Raw genomic sequence first — 25,958 nt, 5'->3', positions numbered from 1 at the left:
GAGAAAGAAATCAGTCATTGGAACACTGGTGGTAGTTGTACAAGCCTGATCAAAGCCCACTGAAGTCAATAGGAGTCTTTCCCTTGACTTTAGCAGTTTTTGGATCAGGTCCAATGTGGCCAAATGAAAGGTCGGGGGACAGCAGTTCCAGTAAAGATCTGATCCAGAGGACTGACCATCATCATAGGTCAAAGAGAAGATGCAGGACAGCAAGCAAGGCAATGGACTGATCATCATGGAAGTTGAAGTCTGGAAGGATGAGAAAGGAAGGGACTGAGAGAAGAAGGGGAAATTTAAGAGTTATAGGGGAGAAGGAAGGCATTAGACAGTAGTGTGGGAAAATGGGAGGAGAGGAGAGAAGAATCAGTGGTGTGAATTTCAAAGGAAAATTGATGTTAAAATAGTTTTCCAAAATAAAGACACTTTGCATCCTGTAGTGCAGGAATTTTTTTTTTAAAGTTGCACCATGAAGATTCACATCTTTAGTGCAATAACTCAAACCAGAGCGAGAAAGAGAGAGTGAGAGAGCAATTGTTGACCTGCTCTGCAATGTCATTATTATTTTCTATAACATAGGAGATTTTAAGTTTTCCTATCAGGGTTTTTTATCCCCTTTTCCATTTTCTGTAAACTTTGATGCTTTAACTTTTTCAGGCTTTTTACCTTCTATACTGACTGCCTTTATCTGATTTCAGATGGTTTCCTTTAAATATTTAAGTTTAAAAGCACTTATGGTAGCTATCACTTGCCACAATAGGGTTTATATATCTTCTTGCAATCAAAATTGCCTATGCAAGGAGTGGATAGGGAGTAGTGGAATAGTACTTCACACTTCATCTAATTTTAAAATGTTGTTTCCTTTGCAGGATTTAAAAAAAGCCATTTATCTCTCATAAGCCCACATGCTAAAGAGCCCAGCTATCTCCATCACAAAGCAAAACAACCATATTAAAATTCATGATAAGGTGCATTAAGCACAAAGGCAGCTTTAGTGGGCAACAATCACCAGTATCCTGGATACCTTTCTGTTTACTGGAAGGTACTTTTGGTACCTATATCAGATATGTCGAATTTCAAAAACAGGTTTCAAAGCACATTGAAACAAACATGAAATCCTTTTTTGAAAATACTGAAAGTAATAAATGCTTGATTCATAATCACTGATTGTGTCAAAATTCAGCATTCATCATTTACAGGCATTTTAGGAAAATAAAACAAAAGACAATGAAGCTGCTTGTTGAGGACCAAATCTGCTCTGATTAAAGTCAACAGTTTTGCTGTTTATTTTAATCAAAATATGAATTGGCCCTGAATGAGTGAGGTATAATAGGCTTTGATCTACATACAAAAGCAACACATTCACATAGTAATGGGGGAAATGCCCATCTTCCCCTGCATAGACAGCATACCCTTGTTAAATAACTGCTAGCCACAGCCCAATATTTTTCTCCACTTAACCCTTTGTTTCCATTTCACATGACAAAAAGAAAGGAGAGAAAATATTAGTGAACTAAAGAAAAAGTGCAAAATTGTGAGCATATATGGAATAAAGTTTAAATGTGGGCTTGTGTGAAAACAATGAGTGCCCACCCCTCACACAAACATTGCAGAGGCAGTCCTAAAGCTTGTGAGATGTGGAGATATATATGCCATGTGGTGTGCTTGTGAAAAGTAGGCCAATCTTTATTTATTTGGAACTCAAAGCTGATTAAAAAAAAAAAAGTAAAGACCTGAGTTTTGCTGCCATATAGATTCACATTGCCACCAAGCTATTTAAAATGAACATGCAATTAAAATGTCAGGAGAAACATTTATCCTACTAATGAGGATGTTGTAGAGTGAATGCTTACTTCTTGCCTACGACTACTCCATTCTGAGTTCTTCCACCCCCATTGTAGAATGATATCAGCCCTCAAGCTTACGGTTGAATTACACTGTAGGAGCCTTGGAATCCAAACATTTTCAGGTCTGTGTGGGTTTTATCTGAAGGACTGACTAAACTGGGATGTAATTTTGAGTAACAATTTACCCTGCAGTAGCCTGGGTATTTCTATCTAGCTTTTTGTTTATTCACACTCATCACCTGAGTGTCTGATCTCCAACCTGGTGCTGGTGGAGGCGGAGTTATGCAGGCTTTTGTGATAGAAGAAGGTAGATGAGGCTGAGAAAAGGGACTGATGAGTGTGGGTATAGATGAGGTACTCAAGGGCTTAATTGTGTATTTTATTTAGTTTGTATAAATTTGCATTGGTGAGGTAGATAGTCTGGCAATCTTACTTCCAGGTCAAAGAAGCTTTTTGTATGGAGATGTATCTTGACTTCAGAATTGTCCCTATGCTTTTTCTCTGGTACACTTAAACATTTTTGATAACATAGTTTAATTTTGTTTCTCATTTCTTAGGACATTCACTCAAAAGAAACTTTTTCTTCCAAGCCAAATGATGATTATTGAATTGCTTTTTTGGTTTGTTGATAAACGTCTGAAGGATTAGATGTTGTTTCCTTTTAGGCATTTAATTAAGAAGGTCAGGAAATTTCTTCTTCTTGCTTTTTGTTCATAGTACATCACACAACCCTAATGCATGGTTTCACTAAATATTCCTTGTTTTCTCACCCCAAGGCATAATACTAAGGCTTCAAGTGCTGGAGTACACAAGGCTCCATGGCCCAGATCTACAAAGTCCATAGGCATCTTGGGTTTTGACTCTACTGTGAGCTATAGAACTCCTGTCAAACCCTGTAGGCTCCTAAACTCCATTGGCGCCTATGTTTTCAGGGTAAAAGTTCCCTAGGCAACTATGTCTCTGCTCTGGGCATGTTCACTGCTGTCTCCTTTCAGGCATCCAACCCCATCTAAGCCCCAGAGAGATTCACAAACCAGGGAATGATAGGTGTTTGACGACTTAAGTCCTGATCTGGTAGGCATGATCAGTGGCTACCTACCAGACTGGGTCCCATTCAAAATCTACCTGCCGGGGAAGGAGGTGATGGTGATGCTGGAACCAGTGTATAATTTTTAGCCCAGTGGTTGGAACATTCATCTGGGAGGAGAACCAGGTTTAATTCCTCATTCTCTGGGCCTGTTCCTGCTCCTGCTCAAGCCTCAGCTGGCCCAGGCTATCCTGAAAAGGCTAAACCTTGGGTCTCACCTATTAGGTGGATGCCCTAACAACTGAACTAGAGAGTCTCTCTCCCCACTCACCCCCTGTAACTGTGTCTTAGTGGGTCACAGCTGAGGATGACAAATTCAGGATGAACTGCTGCAGAAATAGGGCAAACACAACCCAAAACTGGTGGTTATTCTTTTATTTACCAAACCAGCCACAAAAGTAAACTCCTGTTTCACCACACTGGCTAACAAGAAAACATAAAGGCAGTTTCCTGAGTCATTCCAGTTCTTATATCACCACCAAAAACACTGGATTCAGAGATGAGTGGTTGTTTACAACCAGTCTCATCAAATAATAGATTCTCCTGCTCTCAAAGGACCAGCCACATACTCAGGTCAATATATAACTTAGATCTTACCCAAAAATCACGCTGATGCCAATCTTTTAGTATCCAAAATCTAAAGGTTTATTTATAAAAAGAAGGAAAGAAAGGTGGGAGTTAAAATTGGTTAAAGGAATCAGTTACATACAGTAATAGCAAAGTTCTTGGTTCAGGCTTGTAGCAGTAATGGAATAAACTGCTGACTTAAGTCAAGTCTCTGGAGTACATCCACAGTCCTTTGTTCAGAGCTTCGGGTTGTAGCAAGGTTCCTCCAGAGGTAAGAAGCAGGACTGAAGACAAAAAGGAGAAAATGCAGCTGCCTTTTAACAGGTTTCAGAGTAGCAGCCGTGTTAGTCTGTATCCGCAAAAAGAACAGGAGTACTTGTGGCACCTTAGAGACTAACAAATTTATTTCAGCATAAGCTTTCGTGGGCTACAGCTCACTTCTTTGGATGCAACATATCCGAAGAAGTGAGCTGTAGCCCACAAAAGCTTATGCTGAAATAAATTTGTTAGGCCTTGGCTACACTGGCGCTTTACAGCGCTGCAACTTTCTCGCTCAGGAGTGTGAAAAAACACCCCCCTGAGGCAACAAGTTACAGCGCTGTAAAGCACCAGTGTAAACAGTGCCCCAGCGCTGTAAACTAATCCCCACTGGGAGGTGGAGTACGTGCAGCGCTGGGAGAGCACTGGCGCCGCGACCACACTCGCACTTCAAAGCGCTGCCGTGGGAGCGCTCCTGCGGCAGCGCTGTACACTTGCAAGTGTAGCCATACCCTTAGTCTCTAAGGTGCCACAAGTACTCCTGTTCTTCTAGCTGCCTTTTATAGTCTTTTGTCATGCAGCCTATGCTTCCTTTGTTTCAAACACAAGTTGCCCAGCACATGGCTTGGAAGCCTAAGGCTTTGGCTACACTTGCACTTCAAGTCAAAGCACCAGTGCTGGGAGAGAGCTCTCCCACACTGGCGCTTTGCAGCGCCGCAATTTGCAGCGCTGGAGAGGGTGTGTTTTCACACCCTGCTGCAGCGCTGCAAATTTGCAAGTGTAGCCAAGGCCTTAGAGTTCTCTCCATAGGCATGTCCCTGCATGCCTTACTGAGCCATAAGGAGTTTCTCTCTTCTCTCAATGGGTCAGTTGTATAGCTGATGGTCCTTAATGGGCCATCAAGCAGGCTAGGCAGTGCTGATGCCAAACTGTCTAGGGGTGTCACCCAGAAGCATAGCACAAGTTTGAAATACAGACATGCATACATATCTATAACTCATAATTCAAAGGTGATACAAACATATAAACAAGATTATTATATCTGGCAAATTATAACATTTTTGCAGCTATCAGGCATATCTGGCTGTGACTGGTGTCCCAGTGGGGAATAGCTATGGTCACTCAGTTAGGGTGAACTGTAAAGAATGGGGCAGACAATCCCCATAAAGCTGGTGGATATTCCAATACTTATAACTTTACATACAAAAATGATACATGCATACAGATAGTGTAATCATAACCAGCAAATCATAACCTTTTCATAGACACCTCACGCAACAACCTTTGTACAAGATTTGCTGCAAATATATAACATTGGTTGCAACAATGATCCATATGGTCATATTGTAATCAGATAATGTCACACCCCCAGCCCCAGCCCCAGCCCAGTGACTGTTCCACTGTGGATAAAAACTTAAATAGGCATTGGGCTATTGTCCTGTGGTTAGGGCACCCACTGGGGAGGTGGGAGACCCAGGGTTCAGTCCCCCTACTCCAATCACTCTTTTATTATTGAGCCACAGTGAAACAGTTTCATCAGGAAAGACTGAGCAAACCACACATCATGGTATCCTATAGCCCAGTGGTTGCGCACTCTCCTAAGAGGTGGGTGACCATTGTTCAAATCCTTTCTCGACTTCTGGCAAATGGAGGGGGTATTGAATCTGAGTTTCCCACATCCCAGGTAAGTCCTCTAATCACTGGTCTAAAAGTTATAAGGTGGGCACCTCCTCCAGCCATTTTGTGTGACGCAAGGCAGGTGCCTGATTCCAGCAAGAAATGTTTTAAGCATCTTAGCTGCCAGCCTCCAGTAGAAGGGCTCCTGTTCATGGATCACTGAGAAAAGAGAGGTACCTCCTGCAGCCCAGACTTAGGCACCTATGTCCAACAGAGCGGCGTGGCTTAGCACACGCCTTTCTTTTTGGCATTTCCCATTGGCTTGGTTAGGTGGCTCCTCGCCTAGAGTGCCAACTTTTGTGAATCACATTCTAAGACAATGCATAGAGAGCCTAGGCACCTAACTTGGCATTGTAGATTGCAGTGGTGTTCTTGTAATTTTCAAGATGACTAAAAGATAGGTTCTGTGACATTCAATGCCTGAGCCTCTCATGCATCCCACCACTACTCTTGAAAAGATTGGAAACTGACTCGACACAACCCACAGCTCATCCCTCTACCTACTGCCTGTTCTAACGCATCAGCAAGGAGAAGCTAGGGACTAACTGCAGTGGGATGGTGGGAATGAGGAAGATCATTGAGTTGGCAGTCCTTTTTTAGCCAAGCATTCCCTGCTCGCCCATCCCTAAAAGGGATTATTAGCACTTAAAGGGCCTTCCTACAGTTGTCTCTCTTTAGGAGTGACTATCCCTAACCCAGTTTCATGTATGCAGTATTTTAGGGTGTAGGTGCTTAGTCTTGCCTTTAATAGCTGCAGGATGCTTCAAGTGAATTCCAGTGCTCTGCAGCTTCAGAGCTGGCCTCTTATCCCTCGCTGCTGTCCTGGGGAAGCAATTGATGGGAATTATTGATAGTGGGGTATTGACAGAGGGGCTTGACAGTGCCACACTTAAATGAGTGAGAGTTTGTGTAAAGAATTTTTACTCTTTTGAAAGTTATCAGTATTTTGAATTAGACAAGTACAAGTGTATTTCTAGGTTCACATTATTTTATGATATTAAGATGAAATAATGAATCACCATGGTTGCGATGTGGTCACTGAAAGACATAGGGTAAATGAGAGTGCATGCGAAGGGTAACTCAGGCTGTGAAGACTCAAGGTCTTGCTATCTTCATCCAGGCTAATAGGCCTAATAGTTGTCTCCTGGAGCTCTCACTCATGTTTACCTCTTTCAGCCTTTTACCTGCACTAGAAAGTGGGTGCAAGTCACAATGAAATTACCGCTTTATTTATAAATGTACAACTTATAAATCCTGTGCTTACTCCTCATTAGCCTAAAACAGAGCTTGCAGGATACTTCAGGGAAGGTGAAAAACATCACCAGACACCTTGTCAATCTTGCCTGGAGAGCAAAATTCCTTCCTGATCCCAAAAATTGGTGACTGATCAGATCCACAGCATCTCAGAAATGCAGTTCAAAATATATCTTCACAATAGGGCAGGCAGTAGCTGCTTCTCATACAGGGAGAGGAAGGGTGCAAGAGACAATCAACCCTCTCTCTCTCCCTCCCCAGTCTAGCCAATGGCAACAGGGAGAGACAGAGAAATCTCTCCTTCCCCACCCAGGTGTGATCTCCACCTGTGGTGGTGGTGGTGGTGGTGGTATTGGAGAGGCCGCAGAGCAACAGAGTTTGCTCATCTCTCCCCACTTCCTCTCAGGATCTCAGAGTTTTTTCTTTCCCGTGCTGGTCTGATCTTGTATTCCTCATTCCCTTCCCCATCCTTGCTGTGTGTGTGGAGGGGGGGGATGCGATGCATTCATATAAATGACTCTCATGGACTGTTTGCCTGGTATATACAGAAAAGTACAGTACAAAGTCCTCTGTGATCATGTAACTCAAGGCTATTGTAATCCATACACACAAGAGGACAGAGTTAAAGTTGTGCATTCATCCCTAACTTTGGCATTTCATGACATTTGAGTGCTTATCCATGTAAACTTAATGTGGCATGAACATAGTTTCTTTTTGTACTTAATTTCCTAAGGGTTTATAAAAGAAACAGTGGAGGATGCAGGGGAGAAAAAGAAATCAGAAGTCATTTCGAACTCAATGTCTTTAAAGCTTTGCTGGTTTGCAAATAATGAAATTTACATGCTGTAATTACAGTTATCTGGAACGGTGTAGCTGGATATTATGTGAATCCAGCTACTCTTGACCAACTTTGTAATGATCTTGGGGTTCATTAAACAATAAACCACATGAATGAAAAAGGAATAAAACTTTTTAAATAAAACAAACTGGAGAACTTGTCTGGTGAACAGCAGCACAGAGCTATGCAGTGTTCCCACCTCCATCTTCAGGGCACATCTCCAAATTCCTATCTTCATAATACTGTACCTTATGAGACAGCATCATTATGAGAGAGTATCATTTGCGGATACAGACTAACACGGCTGCTACTCTGAAACCTGTCATCTCTAAATTATAATCTTCTACGAACTTATCTCTACATCTTCCCTCTTAAACCCCCCCCAAAGTAACTCTTATATACATATATATAAACAGCTAACAACTATCTAATAACAGATACATTAAATTCTTAACCCATGTAGTACATTTCCATAGACCCAATGTGTCAACTATCTAGAGAGTAGAGATTAACAACACATCACTCTTGAGTGAGTCTTTATCACTCACTTTCCTCAAATATCCCTTTTTCAGGCAGATTAGCAAGTCTCAGCAGGCGTTGATCATGGCATTTGACAAGCTTGATCTTCTCTTTACTCTCCGAGGGCAGCTTGAGGGTCTTCATCTTGGTGAGGGAACGCTGCAGTGCTGTGCTGTGCTTTGCAATCAGGTTATTGCATGTGTGCAGGTCTTCCACTTTGCTGGACAGGGTGTGCAGCGTGTTTTGCAGCTCTATCTTGTCTGTCTGCAACATGGATGCTTCATCACTTGATTCATCCAATTCTGCCAACATCTTGATGGCCTTGGCCAAATAGCAGCTCTCTACATGGATGGATAACTGAAGGGACCTGCTTGTTTATCCAGATTATGTTAATCTTGCAAGCAACCCAACCCCCTGAAACAGATCATGATATTCCCAAATGAGTGCTTCATAGCCAGGTTCAGTGTGATCTTGTGGTGAGAGCATCCATTTTACCAGGCTGAGTTTCTTACATGCATCTAGGCCTAAAATTGGTCTCATCGCCTTTGGCACTGCAGTCAAAGGGAACCTGTACTTGTTGGTTTTTATTGTTGATGCTAGCAGTGCACCTCCCCTTCACTGATATATTTGTTCCAGAATAACCAGTTTTTATTTTTGTTGGTTCCAGTTTTGGTCTTATTTGCAGTCTCTCATAATCTTGTTCAGACAAAATATTAACCTGAGCTGCTGTGTCCAGTTTCAGTGGAATTACTGTTCCATTCACTGTCATAAGCAGTATCCAGTACCTCTCATCAGACTTGCTAGATCCCAGTATGTCTATGAAAAACTCCTCAACCAGATTGTCTTTAACTGAATGCACTTGACTTTTCTGCATTTGGGATCTGCAGCATTTTGCAAAATGATTATTTCCCCCAGGGCCGCCCAGAGGATTCCGGGGGCCCGGGGTCTTCGGTGGCGGGGGGCCCTTCCGTTCCGGGACCCGCCGCCGAAGTGCCCGAAGACCCGCGGCGGGGACCCCCCCGCCGCCGAATTACCGCCGAAGCGGGACCCGCCGCCGAAGCGCAGCCCGGTCTTCGGCGGTAATTTGGCGGAGGGGGGCCCCGCCGCGGGTCTTCGGGGCACTTCAGCGGCGGGTCCCGGAACGGAAGGGCCCCCCGCCACCAAAGTACCGCCGAAGACCGGGCTGCGCTTCGGCGGCGGGTCCCGCTCCGTCTTCGGCGGTAATTCGCCAGCGGGGGGTCCTTCCGCCCCGGAGCGGAAGGACCCCCCGCCGGCGAAGACCGGGAGCGGCAGAAGCTCCTGCGCCCGGCTGCACAAGAGTTTGCCAGGCACCCCGGAGCGAGTGAGGGGCCCCGAAAAACTCTGGTGAGGGCCCCCGTGGGGCTCAGGGCCTGGGGCAAATTGCCCCTCTTGCCCCCCCCTCTGGGCGGCCCTGATTTCCCCCACATTTATGACACTGTTTGCGGCCATGCTGTGATCCACACCTTCCACATGACTGTGTACCCAGTTTTCCCTCTAGCAGTGGTTTTCAGAGCGAGTGGTTCCACTCTTTGATTTGACCTTTTCTGGCTATATCCTTTTGTACTTAGTACAATGATAACCTCTTCTGGTGAATTCAGCTCTTTGGCTTGTGCTTTCACGTTTTCTGCTGCCCTGCATTTCCAGATAATGAACTGAATAGAGCTAAGTTCATCACATTTTGAGAATGAAGGTCTGAGTTGCCTCAGCCTACATTAGGCTTGGTGGCTCCAGAGAGGGAGTAAAGATTTCAAGTATGATTTCACTAAGTCATCCCCTCCAGCAGAGCATGACCATTCCATTGCTACTGTGGATACTTTCTCTCTCTAAAGAAAATGTATATCCTAGAATGGATATTCCTTCACAGTCCCATCACTTCCATCCTGAGACTATGCCACCCACTCTGGAGCTTGGAGGAAGTCAGGAGACATAGAACAGAGTGAGGAATGTTCGTTCACCCTGTGTAGTGATGGTTGTTCTTCCAAGCTGAAGGGGACACACAATATTTATTTATATAATATTTTATCTTTTAAAAAAACTGTGCAGACATGCATAATTAATCATTTTCCTGTGAGTAGATAGGATCACCATTTCATAGATAGAGAGAAGGTAAATGACTTGTCCAAGGTTACACAGAAAATGTGTCTGACCCCAGGAGCCAGATTAATGTCCCCACCATGGCTGCTTCAGCTGTGCAGAATAGTAAAAAAGCTATTTTGTTGATCCTTCTTGCATACTCAATCCATCCTGTTCCTGGTGCCTGAGATATTCTTGAGGGAAAGAAGGCATGGCCAGAGCACATTTGCTCTCTAACTATTCTAGCTTCCAGAAATAGCCCCTTGAGGCTGAGGTCTTACTCATTATAGTGCTGTCCACAGTGCACTCACTGGCAATTTTTAAATCTGTCATTCTCAAAGTAATCATCTCTAGTTTACAGAGTACATAATGAATGAAGCCCAGCAATTTGCCTGAGCATTCTAGTGCACGGGTCTTCCACACCACAGACATAAATTGTGTTTCCAGCTCTGCAACGTATGTTCCATGTGAACTGGAAAAATCACTTACTTCACCTTAAAGCAGAGGATAATAGTACCAGGTGCCTACTATAATAAGCAAAAGCTGGCTACCATGTTCTAGTCACAAATACCATGCTGTGCCAAGTGTAGAACAGTTACAAGACAAAGCCAGTAGCTGGTGGAAGAAGGCACTGTACATCACGCCCATGTTTGACTGAAGTTAAAAACTTAATACCATATCTTACTGAGCATGTGCTGCAGCAGATATTTATTACTATCTGATTTTACAACCATGGGATTTTTCCCCCAACCTTCCCCAGGCATGTACTATTCATTTGGAAATATGTATGCATAAAATTTAAAGGTTCCATTATTTTTGAGTTATTGCTCTAGGGAAAAAATCATTTTCCTTGTACACAGAAAAATGTAGTTTATTTGCATAAATCAAAAATGGCTGAAAGGATTTTGCTTAAACTTTTTTTTTAAATGTTCACATTTGGGGAGAGGAATTTCAGCCCCCAAAGTGAGTGTGAGAAAGCAATGTTTCACAACCTTAACTTTTATTGTCACTACTGGTAATTAGTATACTAAGTGGTTTTACTATATATGTATGTATATATTATAAGGTACTTCCCATTTTTATATAATATTTCACAAAGGTATGTTATCACTTGCCCAGTAAATGATCTATGTTGTATATTTACATTCATTAGCTGAGCTGTCCCAAAGTATTTCAGTTGTTGCTTTGAGTCCTGATTCTGAGCATTAGACACTTGGGAAACAGACTGATTTTGCTCAGAGCTCATATAGCCCATAGCAGGTCTCAGCACGCGAGCACCAGTCAGCATTCTTTCCTTTCGCTTACAGCACTTTTCAATGAGTGCTAAAGAATTGCTTTAGGAGCTAGGGAAAGCTGTCAGATCCCCTGTGAGATTAAATGAACACACTTGCCAGAACAGAAAGGAAAAGGAAAATCTGCTTGTTCAGAGCACTCATGCTTTTAGCTTGTGGCTGTCAGAATAAGGGGTAGGTTAGGTGTCAGGGATAAAGATGGGCTTAGATTTAGAGATCTTAAATATTTTATCTTCCATTATTATTTATTTTTTATATTGAGCAAAACCATAGACTGTACTTAAAGCCAGGTAGAATATTGGCCTCTCTCTTTTTGCAGGACACTTACAGAATGTAAGTTTCCAGTGAAAAATGTGGAATTAAAAAAAAATTGGAGATATACCAATCTCCTAGAACTGAAAGGTCATTGAGTTGAGTCCAGTCCGCTGCCTTCACTAGCAGGACCAAGTACTGATTTTGCCCCAGATCCCTAGGTGGCCCCCACAAGGATTGAACTCACAACCCTGGGTTTAGTAGGCCAATGCTGAAACCACTGAGCTATCCCTTACCCCCCATGAAAGACATTTTTTAGAGAGCAGTCAAAACTTGACAACACAGCTTAAATCCTGGTCCAAACTACTACAAAATATGTGGTGGTTCAGATTTGGCATTTTCTTTGTTCCTTTAAGAAATTAGTTGGCAAACAAAGAATTTACAAATATTCTTTCAAATAAAACCCGCTGATTCACTTTTCTGGTATTCATGAACCCTTTCATTCACTTATTTGTCAGCATTTGGGTGAGTGAGTTTTATTGACAACAATATTTGTGGAAAGCAAAAGCATTGAGAATACTAGTGCTAATGTGAGGCTATTTAAAAAGGCAGGCGTGAGGCTATTTAAAAAGCTCTTTTAAAATTCACACTGTAGATTTACTGAACAATTATGAAGGCATGGAAATAGCTTTTTAAGGAGGAAATGGGGCTGCACCCCTAAAACTTAGTTGTCCAATCAGAAAACAGAAACAGTAACACGTGTATTAGATGGCCAACCAGATGGCATTAGAATTGAATATTAAATGGCAAATACTCAGCAACCAATTCATGAACAAAATAGGCTAAAGATATTCATTTAACTATATTGCCTGAAAGTCAGCCAACATACAATGGCTAAGCTGTGGAGCAGCTGGAGGAAGTTGACATTTATATATGCATATAATTAAAAGGCTAACATGGGTGTTGCATAAAAAGAAATATGTCTATCAAATGTATATGACACGGAATAGATTTGATCATTTCCCTGTTCCTACCCTCATATGCTAAATCTTGAGGGTTTGGACCTTGTCTACCTACATATGAGTGTATATCATGTATAGTACAAAGTAGGCCTCTATTTAGATTGGGCCCTATGAGTGCTACAAATACTAAAAACTACAACTTGTTTGCAGATAGTTTGTAAATAGGACAAAGGGCTAAATTCATTATTCACAACTAATAATGCGCCCAGAAGTAAATAGAGAGAGAAGATAGTCCAGATTGTGATTCAGACTTCTACAGTGTTCCATTGCTGGCCAGAATAAATCTATTTAGTGACTAGTTGGTCCCTTCTAAAAGTATTTTGATGTAACTAAGCTGTAGGAGCACTAAATGCCTGAGAATGATTTGATGAGCTGTTGTTGTTATTTGCTGAATACTGTATACATTAGACAGAGATTAGGCATATCATGAGTAGGTTGTTGGCTAGGTCATTCATTATATTTATGGTGTCTGTGGGGGATGGGGATGATTAGTTGGTATGATGTAAACAGGCAAAGGTTATGTGCAACCAGTGACAAATCTGATCTGTTGCACGGTCAGGGAACACAAAACAAATGGATTTTAAATCTTGCCTTATGCCTCTACAGAGTACTGATCAAATGTAGCTTCATGCATGGAGGTGGAATGAGCAAATCACTCTGCGAGGAGGTAGCTAATTGCTGAACTTGATTGCAACTGCTAATCAGAGTCATAGGGAAAAAAAGTGTTGAGAATTAATTAGGCAAGGACCTTCAGAACAGCAGCAGGAAGCCTCCAAGTGACCTTTATTTACAGTCAGTTAAACAGAAGTGTGACTAAAAATGCCACAGAGCAAATCAGATTATTAATATTGATTGCTTAAAGAAAATGAATAATTTAGAAGCAGAGTCAGAATAAATATGCAGTGACAGAGATGAAAGAGCACAATGTACTGCCTTTCCAACATTCATCTATCATGCAGCAGTGCCCTATGTTCAGAAATTGAGAATTTTCACCATCTCAAAACATAATTAGTTTCATGACCCAGCATGATTGCCTTATTGCTGTTACTAGGTTCTTTTTTCAGGCAGCAAAATGGGGGGAAACACCAGCCTGCTGAAGAGAATCTTTTCTCAGGATTTTCCACAGAAATCTAATTAAGATATCATGGGATTTACCTTCAGGTTTTTGTCAATAAAATAGCAGAAACTTGCATTACTATGGGTATGCCATCTTTCTAAGAGATACTATCTGGCTTAACCATCATGGATGATTAAAAAGCAAAGTTCCTTACTTTATTATAGACAGCACCTTAAACTGAAAGAACGTTTAAAATCCATTTTATTTTACACTGTTTCTGCTGTTTGTTTACATTTTGCTTTTCCCTCAGCTTGCTCAATGAATTTAGACTAGTCAGTTCTAGTTCAGTCTGTTTTCTAGCCACGTTTTGATCTCATGTCCTAGCAAAATGCTGCAGTGGTTGGTTGCAGACACTACCTGGGCAGAATGTTTTATTTGCTGTTTTAAAGGTATTTTTACACTAATTTTAACTTTAATAATAATATTATAAACAAAAGAAATGCATTGCATATTTTGGTCAACATAAAATAACAGTACATAATTGTTATCTATTAATATATCATGAAGTTAAAAGACCATTACAGCACTGAAAGTGTAACGTAGCCAATACAAAATAATTGTGTATAGTTAGGCCATGGAGACCCAGAACACTGTGGTCAGAGTGAATGCAAGATTTTATTTCCGATTTACACACACTCTTACCTCCTTACTATATATCCCCTAGTGGGGATCCAATAGTGGCTCTAAACGTTGACAACGTAACATCACATCCCACTTTCTAAAAAGGAAAGGGTGATAAACCCTTGATCCAAATTTTTCATTAAATACCAACATATAAAATGCAGAACAAGAATAAACAGCCCTGTGTAGGATGGAGTAGATTGCCTGAAGCAATCAGATGTTACTTTGTCTTTCCTCTCACATGCTCTCCTGTAGAGAGAATCAGACATCACACCTACTTGGTTATGTTTGCAGCAACTTCTGAGATGTGAACATAAGGTTTCTAAGGTTACTATCCCACAGTGTCAAATTCCAGCCCTACTTTTTTCCTCCTAACTCTTCTCTATCTTTCTCTTTGGCCTGGTCTACACTAGGACTTTAATTCGAATTTAGCAGCGTTAATTCGAACTAACTGCTCAACCGTCCACACCAGGAAGCCATTTAATTCGAACTAGAGGGCTTGTTAGTTCGAATTTGGTACTCCACCCCGACAGGTGGAGTAACGCTAAATTCGACATGGCTAGCTCGAATTAGGCTAGGTGTGGATGCAAATCGAACTTAGTAGCTCCGGGAGCTATCCCACAGTGCACCACTCTGTTGATGCTCTGGACAGCAGTCCGAGCTTGGATTCTCTGACCAGCCACACAGGAAATGACCCGGGAAAATTTGAATTCATTTTCCTGTCTGGGCACTTTGAATCTGACGTCCTGGCTGGACATCGGGGCGAGCTCCGCAGCACCTGCAACGATGCAGAGCTCTCCAGCAGAGGAGTTCATGTTATCTGTGAATAGAAAGAGGGACCCAGCATAAACTGACTGGGAACTCTTAGATCTGATCGGTGTGTGGGGCGAGGAGTCTGTGCTTTCGGAGCTGCGCTCCAAAACAGGGAATGCGAAGACCTACGAGAAGGTCTCCAAAGCCATGAGAGACAGAGGATACAGGCGGGATGCAACGCAGTGCCGCGTGAAAATCAAGGACCCCAGACAAGGCTACCAAAAAATCAAAGCGGCAAACGGACGCTACGGAGCCTGCCACCACTGCCCCACCAGTGACCGTGGACTCTGACGATGGGACAGTGTCGACGGCCAGTTCCTCGGTGATGTTCGCGGACGGGGAAGATGAGGAAGGGTTTGTGGAGGACGAGGCAGGCGAGAGCGCTTACAACGATGGTTTCCCCGACAGCCAGGATCTATTCATCACCGTCACGGAGATCCCCCAACAACCCTCCCCGGCCATTAACCCGGACCCTGAATCAGGGGAAGGAGCAGTCGGTAAGTGCTGTAACCATGTTAACTTTTATTCTTAATATAACAGGAATCTGAAGTGTGTGAGAAGGAGGTCTCTCTATATATGGTGATAGAACAGAAATCCTCCTGGGAGATCTCCACGAAGCTCTCCTTCCGTTAATCGATAAGCATCAGCAGGAGGTTCCTGAGGAGAGCTGCCTTATTGGGTGCTCCGTGATAGCACCCTTTTCCGCGCGAGGCTTTCATGCGGTATTCAGGGAGCATTGCCTCCCCTTGCACGGCTGCATCGGGCCCTGGTTCGTGCTAGCTTTCACGCAGCATGCACTCTCTATCTCCTTCAGTGACCCTCCTCAGGGTGATCTCGCTCGGAGACTCCTGCATCTAATTAGGTTAATTACTGTAATTTTATGCCTGGTCCAAAGTATTTTTAAAAAATCTAAGGACAGACGGCATAGCACAGACTCAGCACGCAGCTGCGTGACGACCGTAACGGAAAGCCAAAGAATATAATGGACGCTCATGGAGGGAGGGGGGAATGAGGACGCAAGGTATCCCACAGTTCCTGCTGTCTCCGAAAAGTATTTGCATTCTTGGTTGAGCTCCAAATGCTTCTAGGGTCAAACACAGTGTCTGCGGTGGGTCAGGGCATAGTTCGGCAATTTGCGCACACACCCCACCCACCACCAGAAGTGAAAACAATCCTCTGTTGACTCTTTTACATGTCACCCTATCTTTACTGAATGCTGCAGATAGACGCGATGGTGCAGCACTCAACACCAACATCCTTGCTCCCCCCACACTGTGGATGGCTGATGGTACAATAAGATGGAAATCCATCCTCATCATCAGCCTATTGGCACATGGGGCAGTGCAAAAGGGCTGGTAACCATGCCGACTAGTATCAGTAAGGTCGATCAAGGGCGCCTGTCCCTAATTTTTGATGGCTGATGGTACAATATGGCTGGTAACCGTCCTCATCATTGCAACAGGGGGCTGAGCTCCATCAGCCCCCACCCTTCATTGTAAATAAAAGATTCAATTGCCCCTGGACTAGCAGAGGGATGATGGGCTCCTTCATCCACACTCCTTAATGTCCTGCCTGGACTATCATTGCAGCTGGAGGCTTCCTTCCACTCATTTCTCACAAACAAGTCACTGTGTCTTATTCCTGCATTCTTTATTACTTCATCACACAAGTGGGGGGACAATGGTATGGTAGCCCAGGAAGGCTGGGGTAAGAACGGAATGAACAGGTGGTGTTGTTGCAGGAGCACCCCCTGTGAATAGCATACAGCTCATAATTTATGCAGGATCGGACACAGAGCAGCTGTGCTCTCTGGTTCTATGATACAGTGGTTCTCTAGTACACTTGCCCATAATCTAGGCAGGACTGATTCTATTTTTAGGTACCAAAAAGGAGGGATTGACTCAGGGAGTCATTCCCAATTTTGGCTTTTGCGCCCCTGGCTAAGAGCAGCCAGGGCACTTATGACAGCAGCAAATGGTACAAAAGGACTGGTAGCCATGATCATCTTACTTCCAATTTATGGAAGGGTTTGGATGGTGCAATATGGCTGGTAACCATCTCTGCTGTCATGCAAAAGCGTGCTGCTGTGTAGCGCTGCTGGCCCGCCTCTGTCAGCGGCATCTAGTACACATACGGTGACATACACAAAAGGCAAAACAGTGTCCATGGTTGCCACGCTATGGCGTATGCCAGGGCAATTCTGGGAAAATGGGCTTGAAATGATTGTCTGCCATTGCTTTCCCGGAGGAAGGAATGACTGGCAACATTTACCCAGAATCCACCGCGAAAATGATTTCTGCCCCAGCAGGCACAGGGGTCTCAACCCAGAATTCACAGAGACAGCCTAGACTCAGTTAATTGTTCGCAAAAATGTATCTTTGCAAGGAATTCACTCCCTGTTTCCCATCTCACAGCTTCCACTGTCTCCAGACCTGCCACAGCATCCCCCTCGCAGAGGCTGGCAAAGATTAGGCGGCGAAAGAAAAAGACAAGGGACAAGATGTTCGAGGAACGTATGGGCTGCTACCTAGCAGAGGCGGACCAGCAGAGCCAGTGGAGGGAGACCGTCTCTCTGTGCCAGCGCTCACACAGCGAATGGGAGGAGAGGTGGCGTGAGGAAGACAAGCAGGCGACTGAAACAATGCTTGGACTAGTGAGGGAGCAAATGGACACGCTCAGGCACCTTGTGGATGTTCTGCAGGACCGCAGGAGGACAGAGACACCCTGCAGTGTATCTGCAACCGCACTCCCCCGCCACAAAGTCCCATACCCCCCTCACCGAAAATAATCAGGAGGAGGGGCGGCCGGGGACGTGAATACTGTCACTGCACCACAGCACAGTGCTCAAGTACCCAAAAGCTATCATACCCTACATTTGCCGAAGTCCTTCACTTCCAGACTCACAGTAGTCCCAATCCCAGTCCCATCCCCTAACTGTCTACTTAATTAATAAAAATGATTTGCTGTTAATTACTGTTTCCGTTATGTTTTTTCAAAGAAGACTGTGTTTGAATGGGGGGCGTGGGGAAGGGGGTGGTTAATTGCATAGGACAGTCACCTTTCCCAGGGTACAGACACGGGGGCAGGATCAGCAGCGGGTCACACACACGGTGCAGTCAGTAGGCACCCTGGTCGGTTTTTGGAGGTGGTTTCCAGGATCTGTGTGGGCGGGGGAGATGTGACTTTGCAGCGGGGGAGGGCGGTTACAGATCTTATACAGCGGTCCTTGTCCTGGACCGCTGAGTCACGCAGCTGAGGAATCTGTATCCATCCTCCTCCACCACAAGGTCACATATCCGCCCGCACACAGAATTCCATAAAGAGGGATGGCAGGCTCCGTTGAAAGAAGCCTTCCGGCACTGCGGACCGCTCTAGGAGCAGGAGCCTGTCATTCCTTGACTTTAGAGGCGGTCTTTACATCACCGCACACCCTACCCAGCACAGCCTGCGTCCCAGTTTCAACCCTTTCACGAAAAGTCATGAATAAAGAAACCTTTGTTAAGTAATAATGGGACATGTATTTTATTTTTACACGTGTGCTGGAAGTGGGGGTAACGGGGTGAACGGGGTATGTAACCGAAGAGGAGAGTCAACAGTCAGTGGGTAAAGAAACAGGGGCAGGTTCAGCTTCTCTGTAAAGAAACTGAACAGTCACAGGTCACGCTGCTTGCTGCTCGCTGGTATTTGAAGAGTTCCTTGTCGCTGTCCCAGGCGCCTGTATAGGGCTTCATGAGCAAGTGCATTAGCGGGCATGCTGGGTCCCCGAGGATGACTATAGGCATCTGCACATCCACAACAGTTATTTCGTGGTCCGGGAAGAAACTACCTTCCTGCAGGCGTCTGAGCAGCCCACAGTTCCTGAAAACACACGCATCATGAACCTTGCCCGGCCACCCGACGTTGATGTTTGTAAAACGTCCCCTATGGTCCCCCAGTGCTTGCAGCACCATTGAAAAGTAGCCCAATTTCTCAGCAGCTGACTGTGGAAGACGTGGACGATAAAGTGCGAGAAGGAGAAAACGGCGATGATCGCAGCGGGCTCCGTGCTTGCAGTGCTGTGGCGTCCGCGCTGTCACTGACCAGAAAAGTGCACGAACAGATTGCCCGCAGGTGCTTTCCCGGAGGGAGGGAGGGAGTTTGTGATTGACGGTTCTATGACGACACTTACCCAAAACCACCCTCGACACATTTTTTCCCCCAGCAGGCATTGGGGGCTCTACCCAGCATTCCAATGGGCAGCGGGGAGTGCGGGAACTGTGGGATAGCTTCCCACAGTGCACCGCTTCCAAAGTCGACGCTGGCCCCGTGAATGTGGACTCAGAAATTCGAATTAGTGTATTTAGTATGGATACACAAATTCGACTTCATAAGGTCGAATCCACAAATTCGAACTAAGTTGATTCGAAATAGTCTTGTAGTGTAGACAAGGCCTCTGTCTTCTAATAAGAGTACAGATTAGTCAGTCAGGACAAATAGATTAGACAAATCTAAGACAAATTTCACCTTGCAACACTTTGCTGTGACCAGTCTGGCAGGCTAAAAATGATGCAGAACAACACGATCTGTAGGGAAAGTTTTCCCTCCCCCAAACTAGCCAGAGGAAAATAAGAGCAATTCAACCAAATATTTATTTTAAAGACAGGAATCAAAGTGGAGGTCCAGGAGTGGCTAATTGTGTTGTGTGGTGACTTTTTGCTCTGTTTCTGCCTCCTATATTATGGGGCTGGGAGGGGAATGACATAGTTATTATGCTGGCTGGCTCTTCATGACATGGGGACTAGTGGAATTCTGCATTGGCTCGATTTGCTAGTTTTGTGGTCTTTTTGCACAGGGAGAGTTCAAATAAGGGGCCATAGTGCAACAGTGAATCACGCTCTTGGTGCCAAGACTTTCAAGCAAGAGTATTTTTCCCCTTTGGAAGACTTTATACAGAGAAAGAAAAGTTTAATTTTTTTAAAGCTTTAAATGTTTGGGTTTTTTACTCCTTTACTTTTAAATGTTTGGGTTTTTTTACTCCTTTACTTTTTATGTGTTAACAAAAATGTCTTGGACTGGACCTCAGGAGACCTGGGGTCAGTTCCCAGCTCTTCTAGTGCTTTTCTGGTTGACACTGGGCAAGTCATTTCTCTTTCCATACCTCAGTTTATCCATCTCTAAACAGGGATAACTATATTAACCTCCTTTGTAAAGCACTTCGGGATCTAAGGATGAAAAAGCACTACATAAGAGCTAGGTACTGTTGTTGTTTATCAATGGTGTACAAATGAAACCTAAACTGTGGTGGTAGAATCTCAAATCCAATTTACAACTAACAGTGTGGCAGGGTTTTTTGTTTTGTTTTTTATCCAATGTAATAAGAAAGGTAATTTACAAATTATCAGACATATGAAATACACAAAACTGTATTGAAGAAAAAAAATACAAGTTACTCCCATGCCCTTCTATCAGACCAGCAACTGCTTTACAAAAATGACTTTTCCTTTTATAGAATTGCCTTAGTACATATGACATACAGTGAGTGAAATCAGGGTGCATTGCAATGTACAGTGTTACTGGATATAAATATTTTAGTTTTAATTTTGTCCGCTGCCACAGAAACCATGACTTATGGATGAAACAATGAGTTTGCGTCTCCTACAATTGCCTTTGGTTCAGCAAACTTTCACTATTTGCATGTAAGTCAGAGTGTTTGGAATTCCCCAAAATAAGAAAAGTTTCTTACTTTTTTACTTTGGATATGCCTCAATAAAAGTATGCTGCCACCAGACTAGTGCAAAAAATTAACTGGCAGTGCACAAGAAAGTCGCAGATTCCATATGACTATAAACGTAGAGGCCAGTCTTGTAAACCTTTACCCATATGAGTTAGTTGCATTGATTTCAGTGAGACTATCCAGATTGATAAGCATTAGTCATATAAGTAGGGGTTTGCATGTATGACATTAAATGCTATAACATGTATATTACATACAACAAGTATGTTAAAAGAACATTAAGGTTTTAAAGTCAATCACTCAAAGATCAGAAATGCCAGAATTAAGGTTGCTTGGATAACCTCAAACGAGTCCCCTTCTGCGCATGCATTATTATACAGTCTTTAATGACATGATCACATACTATTTTTTCCTAAGAACTCCTGTCTCATTCATTGCAGAAGAGGGACTCAATATTACTTGTTATACTCATCATTCAATATGTGGCCCCAAACTTTATTTACTGGACACCATCCAGATCCTGTGGTGAACCCAGAATTATTAATTTCCTCATGGGTGTTTCTGTTGTGCTTATTATGTTAGTATCAGTGTGATTCACAAACAGCAGTGAATTTATCTTCACAAAATCCTTAGAAGGCAAGGTGGAATTATTATTCTTGTTTTGCAAATAGGGAAATGAGGGGCAAAGAAATTAAAGCCAAAATTGTCAAAAGTATCAGCTAATTTTGGGCGACCAACATGAGTCACCTCAGGCCTGATTTTTCAGAGTAGTTAGCACTTCTAATGCACATCTGTAGCATAGCTTATGTACAAAGCACAGCTCCCATTGGGGTCAGTTGCAGTTATGAGTGCTCAGCACTCCTACAATTCAGGTGTCTCCAGTTGGTCACCCAGAAAACGAGGACCACACATTTTAGTGACCATCTGTGAAAGGTTTGGTTTAAGTGAGTTGACTAGCATCATGCAGGAATTCTGTGGCAGAGACATGGATTGGATCCAATTCTCTAAGCTTGAATTCAATTGCCTTAACCACAAGACCATTATTTCTCTTCCTGCAAGCCCATGCCTCATTCCTTACACACTTTCCAAGGTAGAGGCTTGCTAAGTTATCTATTTGGTGATGTTCAATGCCAAGGTCAACTGGGTCAAGAGTTCTGGCCTGATTGTCAGGGATGGGTGATAGGTGGGCTTCCTCACACCTGCATTCCATGCCATCTGGTGGGGCACAAATCCACTGCTTTATTTGGGCATATTTACCTTTCTGTTGCTGATCCCTCTGGGCTGGAGAAGTGGAGCAATCTAGAGGCCAGAGTCTCTGACCAGTTGCAGAGGTGGATGGGGCTGCTCTGGTGCCTTTCGCTTCTGGGGAGGGTGTTGATGCGCAACCAGCTGGTTCTGTCCATGCTCTGGTACCAGTTCAACACCCTGAGCCTGCCCCCAGGAACGCTGGCCAGTCTGCAGAAAAAGATCCTGGAGTTTTTCTGACTGGGGCTGCAGTGGATCTCAGCAGGTGTTCTGAGCCCCTCTCTCTGGAGCAGGATGGATAGGACCTGGTCTGCATCCAACAGCCAAGTCCATGCCTTCCACTGTCAGGCCCTACAGAGACTCCTTCATGATGCAGGTAATCCAGAATGGAGCATGCTGGTGAATGCTTTCCTCTGCCACCTCCGAGGGCTCTGAAATGACTGGCAGCTCTTTTAATTCCACCTGAGAGGTCTCCCCCAAGACTTCTCTGAGTGCTGATCTTTTACCAGTATCTCCTCAGCACCTGGAAGATATTTTCAGTGACCAGGTCCATAGTGGCCACCAAGGGGAAAGATCTTCTTGCTGAACCCCTGATGCATAACTAAAGCCCTGTATAAATCATGATTTCATGGACTGAACAGAAAACATGATTTTTCCAACAGCAGGGAGGCAGAAGCAGGATGCTTATATCTGCACACGCCAGTGGGGAGAGGGAGAGGAGGCTGACAACATGCAGAAATTAAGAGCCCAGGCCTGCCCCACAGCAGCCCCTGGCAGACCTAGGTGAAACATTAGTGCCAGCTGGCGAGGAGTTGAGAAGTTCCGCAGCTTGCAGCATGAACAGGTGTCTGAGGAGGCCCTGCCCTGAGGGGAGGATTGGGTTGGGGGATGGATCCTGGTCTCTCCCAATCTCTCTGATGGAGCAGGCTTCCTCACGTCCAGTTCCCTCTATACAGGCCCTCCCTCCATCCACCTCCCTCCTTCACACACCTGCTCATGCTCCAAATGGAAGAACCATCTCAGCTACTTTCCAGCCACAGCTGTAATGTCTTCCCTGGGCTTACCAGGTGCCTCTGTGTGGTGGGCCAGGCCAGACATTGTCAGCACCGTCCTCCTCTCCCGCCCAGTTGAACAGGAAGCACCAATGGCAGCTTGGGCCAGAGCCAAGCCACAATCTCTTCTTGGGCTGGGCTCAGCTGGACACCTGCCAACATGTGGTGAGACATGCCCCAGTCCTCCAGCCTGCTCCCTGTGCTCCGCAATAGGACTAGCCCGCCACCACCCTGCCCCCCTCTTTCCCCACAGTCCTCCAGAATGGGACTTCCCCTCCCTTCCCCCTCCGCCAAAGCAGACACAGCCTCAGCAGGGAAGTGAAAGTGGGGATGCCCACTTTCATCTCACCACGGTTGGAAAAACTGGAGCAATTTGGTGGGCAGGGGGGTCAGCAGTTTTGCGTGTCCTGTGCAATTCAAATGCTTACCCATGACACTTCCATGGATTAAAAAACAAAACATGATTTTCTCAGATCCTTATGCATAACCCACACATTTGTGTGCAAGGGCTAGAGTTCTTCGTCGTGTACTGGAGGTTGGTCATGGCTGGTGTTACCAGAATCAGTCGGATTACTGTCGGAGGAATTGAGTGGCGCTTGCCCCAACACTTGACTGGCCATGCTCTAGGAGGTGAGGACAGCCTTGCCCTATGCTTCTTTTGCATATCTCATCTGCACCCTGTAGGAGAGTGCTTACTGCCCGCCCCTCACCCTTAAGAGTTTACCATTTAATCCCTGGCTGCCTCTGATGCACCACCAGAGTAGGCTGAATGCCATCCAGCTGGTCTGCCTCCAACCTGCACCACACAAACATCTCTATGTGTTTGCGCTCTACAACATCCACTTCCTCACCCTCATGTCCCACCCAGACGCCAAGTGGTGGGATCTGCTGTCATCTGTCATTTGCACACGCCATCTGTGACCCCACAAAGTCAGGAGACCTCCTCTTGACACTGACCAAAATGACCATCCACTAGACCAAGAGTAGAAAGCTCAATGGTGGAGTTGCTCTATGACTGTGGGTCCTATTGCTTGTCCCTCATTGTCTCATGTCTCTGGATAGAATTCCTTCCTCTCAGGAGAAGTGCTGTCTGGAGTTCTCTGCTTAGTGTCTCCCTCTGGGTCCTTCATTTAGGCTCACTCCCATCCCTGTATTTTTCATTTTTTGTCCTCTGTAATCATTTGCTATCAGGGCTCTGTGATTCCTCCCCCTCGGTTGTGAGGGGTGTACCTTTAGTTTTGGGCAGGCCTAGGCCTGCCTACCCCCGTATCTGCAATAGGTACACATTTCCAAATCCTTCAGTAAATGAGGCAGACTTAATTCTGGCAATTATCTTTTGAGTATTTGACTTTGCAACCTTCATATTCTTTTAACATAGGATTTTTATATGTACTTTCCTCAGCTTTTTAAAAAGTAAACTGAAAAAAAAACCCCACCAGAAATTCCAATCTATTGCCCCCTACATGGTTTATCAGCATGGTTGTGACCTCTAGGTCCTCTGCACTTGAGTGATGGAGTAGCAGTAATGGGCTGTTATCTCTATTTGGACAAGCCATGAGAGGGGGATGGGACATATATTTTGCCAGTTTCACAGCTATTTGTTAGAGAACTGAAGAATGTTGAGCGTCAGGAATCTGGGGTTCAGTTCCAGGTTCTGAAGGGGAGCGTGGTCTAGTCATTACAGACCTTCTGTCTCCCTCCCCGGCTCCTATCCCCTCTACTCCTGTTTCCCCTGTACCAATGTATTATGATACAGTTTTTAATTACATGGGCCACATACCATTTTTTTCCACAGGACAACCAATGCATCTTTCAGTGCACACAATGGATACACCAAGATGCAGAATTAAGGTTGCTTGGCAACCCTAAATCTGGCATTTCCTAACTTTCAAGTGCTTGACTTTGTAACCTATATAATAATCTTTTAAATGTGTTTATTTTTAAAATAACATGTGAGTCGCTTCCTGATAATTTAGAGAGTAAGTAAATTAATGGAACCTATTGCCGTACCACAGTACATTTCTGCAATATATGGACTGATCAGTATCTATCTAGCTGCATGACATCTTTTTTAATCTCCTAATTTGTTGATCCCTATCAGACCGGAGAGAATCCTGTTCAGAGCAGCCAATGAACATTAGATGAATTTCTCCTTTTATGTTAAGCATGGAAACATACTTGGTGACTTCTCATCCTTGGCCTCTAAGAGCCATCTCATAAAATTCTCTGTACGGTTTGACAAAATTGACAGCCTCTCCTCATGAGAGGCATGAACAGCAGCCCTCCTGCTGGCCGGAACTGAACTGTATTGGCCAAGCTGTGTGAGAAAGCTTACATGGAGCTTGCCCACACTATATGACACCTGGCTTGCTTTCAGTTGATGCTATTCATCTTTCACGTTCATTAATGCCAAAATTACATTGGTTGCCACTTCAAAGTTAGCATTTGCCAACAATTATCACAGAGTGGCATCTGACATACCATAGCTTTATAGGAAATAACTGTGGTAACAGTGTAATGCCTGTTGACAAATGCTGACTTTTCGTTGCAACCACGATACCCACACCCCCAAAAGGATTTTAAAGAACTCAGTGGGAAACAACCCTTTCTTTTCTCACACACCTATACATTCAGTTCACATAGATGGTTTCTCTGCTGGCGTATGAAAATATATGACTTGAGAGAACCATAAG

This window comes from Mauremys mutica, chromosome 6 (genome assembly GCF_020497125.1).
Source record: "Mauremys mutica isolate MM-2020 ecotype Southern chromosome 6, ASM2049712v1, whole genome shotgun sequence".
Lineage (NCBI taxonomy): Eukaryota > Metazoa > Chordata > Testudines > Geoemydidae > Mauremys > Mauremys mutica.
This window is presented reverse-complemented; position numbering follows the sequence as displayed.